The sequence below is a fragment of the Microtus ochrogaster genome, chromosome 10, assembly GCF_000317375.1.
Source record: "Microtus ochrogaster isolate Prairie Vole_2 chromosome 10, MicOch1.0, whole genome shotgun sequence".
Classification (NCBI taxonomy): Eukaryota; Metazoa; Chordata; class Mammalia; order Rodentia; family Cricetidae; genus Microtus; species Microtus ochrogaster.
In genome coordinates, this window is record NC_022016.1 from 63,706,219 (window position 1) to 63,709,865 (window position 3,647).

The following is a 3,647-nucleotide window of genomic DNA, read 5'->3' on the forward strand; positions in this document are numbered from 1 at the left end:
ATTAGAATGGCTTTTCTAGGGGAAAAATGCCTGTCTCGAAAAAAAAAAAAAAAAAAAAAAAACAAGAAAGTTCCTGTGATACAACTTTCGTGAAGCATTTAATGTGTCCCTTTAGCAAGACTCTGCCTCAAACACACACACAAACACACAGGAAAGTTCCTCTGATGTAATAATGTTCATGAGGCATGTACTATGTCCATTTCTATATTTTGGAGGGACAGTCTGCCATGTAGCTGTGTGTAGCTTGGAACTCACTGTGTAGACTAAGCTGGGGTCTTCCGACCTCTTCCCCCTACTTGCTGGGATGACAGCCATGTGCCACCACACCTATCCAGTCCCATTTCTCCCATCTCACGAGAGATTCCTCAACTCTACGGGCAGACGAAACAGTCAAACGCCATAACAGAACTTGCCCTAAGTCCTCTAGCTATGTAAACAGACTTCAGATGGTATATTAAAAAAACAAAACAAAACAAAAAACCTCATGCTAAGCAGAGATCTGTAAGTCACCGAACAGGGCGGAGCTATCAAGAGATGGAGAGAGGGAACAGCTGTGCCGTAACCCAGCATCTTTGTGATGGAGTGCAGCTGAGTTCACTGACACCTGGCACTGCTGCCATGCCATCTCTGCAGCTGTGCCAGTCTCTGCTGAAGCTGTAAGAGGAGTAAGATGTGGCCCATGCTTATGACAGGAGACAGGCAGTTTCTACTTGGGTGGTAAAGGCAGGAAATGTGGTCTGGTGTCTTTAGCTTTGACGGGTTTTTATTTGTTTCTTTAACTGTTGTGTCCCTAACACCTGGAAAAACTAAGCATCAACTATCTAGTAGGTGTTCAATCGGTATGTGTTATATAAATCAGATATTCAAGTAATGTAGAAAGTTGAGATGAAAGGAGAAGGTTAGATTTTTAAAAAAAATAAATAAACAATAACCCTCACTTTAACAAGGAGAGGGATTTTCGGGCCTGGAGAGATGTCTCATCCAATAAAAGCCTTTCTGGACAAGTATGATGGTGTGAGTTCAGATCTCCAGCACACATCAATGAGCCAGATGTGTTTGTAGTCCCAGTAGTTGAAGAGCAAGATAGGAAGCTGAAACTGGAGAATTCCAGAAAAGCTTGCCAGTCAGCAACCCTGAAATATTCAGCACAACAGCAGAACTTCTCTTGAGAAAAGCTGCCTCAAAGCATCAGGAAATCAAGGATTGACATCTGTGTCCCAAGACTCACACATACATAAACACATGCACACCATATATACAAAGATAGCAAAAATTTAAAGGCACCAGACACTTGGGAAACAGAAGCAAGTGGGTCTCTATGGAGGCCAACCTGGTATAGATAGTTCCGGGTCAACTAGGAGTATAAATTCTGTCTCAAAAAAAACAAACTTTTGCCGGGTGGTGGTGGCGGCATGCGCCTTTAATCCCAGCACTTGGGAGGCAGAGGCAGGTGAATCTCTGTGAGTTCATGGGGTCAGCCTGGTCTACAGAGCTAGTTCCAGGACAGACACCAAAGCTAGAGAAACCCAGTCTCAAAAAAATAAACAAACAAAAAACCAAAACAAACAAGTTTTGAAAGCTTGGAAGAATTGATGTGTGATGTGAATGCTGTGTTGATTGAGACTAGGGAGGAGGGCCAGGATAAGTCAAAATGTGTTCCTAAACCCAGAAACCAGAGCCTATGAGGGACGGGGGACAAGGTGAGAGGTATTTTTTTTTGCAAAGGAGATTCCTGGGCTGTATCCCCTTGCATTGCTTAAATACAGGAATTAGAATTGTGTGGAAGGTGGTTCTTGGACAGATTGGCTGGTATAAACTCCAAAAGTAGTGGTGGTGGTGGGTAACTAGCAGAAAGTAGAGATCCCCCACTTTGGGATAGGAAGTGAGTTTCAACAGAACCTGTCAACCTTAGGGTTCATCTTTGTTTTGTTTGTTTGTTTGTTTTTTCCTGAGATAGTTTCTCTGTATAGCCCTGGCTATTCTGGAACTCACTCTGTAGACTAGGCTGGCCTCAAACTCAGTGATTCTCCTGCCTCAGCCTGCCAAGTGCTGGGATTAAAGACGTCTGCACCAGTGCATCTTAACATAGCATCTTCGTGTTTCACCAAAGCACGGAGCACCCAAATGAGGAAGGAAGGACACCCCTAAGCCATAAAGACAGATGTGACAGAATTGTCATTTTACCTCAATATACCATCTTTCCAAAGCAGTTAACACTCATTTATTTTTTTCCACATCTTTCGTATGTATATGTCATGCATATGCAGGTTTTGGGGGTGTGTGTGTGGATACTCAGGAGGTTGTCCAGAATCCTTTGCTACTCCATCTTCTTCATGGAGACAGATTACCACAATTCAACCCAGAGCTGACTGATACAGCTAGAATTGCTAGGTAGCTTGTCCTGGGGATCCAGTCTCTGCCCTCCCAGGCTGAAATTATGAGAGGGCTGCCACACCCACTCAACATTTATTTTGGGAATCCCAATTCCAGTCACGCAGATCATGGCTTGCAATCTAACCATGGAGCCATCTCCCCAGCTCCTGCTCCTTTAATCTTACAGGTTGTGTCCATGCTGGCCTGGAACTCACTATGCACCTCACGAAGGCCTCTAAATCAAAGATCCTCCTGCTTCAGCCTCTCAACTTCTGGGAGTACAGATACCCACCACATTCTGTTGCCATTGCTGTTTGTTTGTTTGTTCGTTTTTTGTTTTTCGAGACAGGGTTTTTCTGTAGCTTTGGAGCCTGTCCTGAAACTAGCTCTTGTAGATCAGAATGTCCTCGAACTCACAGAGATCCGCCTGCCTCTGCCTCCCGAGTGCTGGGATTAGAGGCGTGTGCCACTGTTGCCCGGTTAGCTGTCTTTTTTTTTAAGTAGTTTTATAACTTTAGAAAAATCTCAGGCCTGCAGGGCATGCTGATGAAGGGTGGCTAAACAGCAGTGCTGCCCCAAGCCTTTTCATCTGAATTACTGCCCAGATAACCCTGTTGCTGCCAGCATTTCATTTTCTACACTGTGTCATTAACTGATTAACTGATTCATTTCAACCCTTGGCACCACAGAAACAAAAGGAGCATATATTAAAACATTACACAGCTTGACATGATAGCACACATCTTTAATCCCAACATTTGAGAGACAAAGACAGGAAGATCTCTGTGAGTTCCAGGCATGGCAAGACCATGTCTCAAATCAAAGTAAAACAAGAGAACAAACACCTTAGGCACTAGATAGATGTTCAAGCAAAGATCAGGCACGAGGGCACATGTTTGGACAGCTGCCACTCAGGTCATGGATTCCAGGCAGCCTGAGCTTGAGGCCATCCTGGTCTACAGAGTGAGTTCCAGGACAGCCAGGGCTACACAGAGAAACCCTGTCTGTGGGGAAGGGGTCGTAGAGGAGAGTATGTTGTAAGAGGGATTTACAGAACAGTGGATCGGACTTTTAATATGTACTAACAGCTAAAACCTGATAGATAGGCTGGACAAGGAACGAGTGGGTGGGGAGTTACCGTAGAGAAGTCATACCACATTAAATATTGGGATATAAAGAGTTCAAGTGTTTGCAAGGTGGTGGTGGCACACTCCTTCCATCCCAACACTCGGGAGGCAGAGGCAGGCAGATCTCCGTGAGTTTGAGGCTGAGTT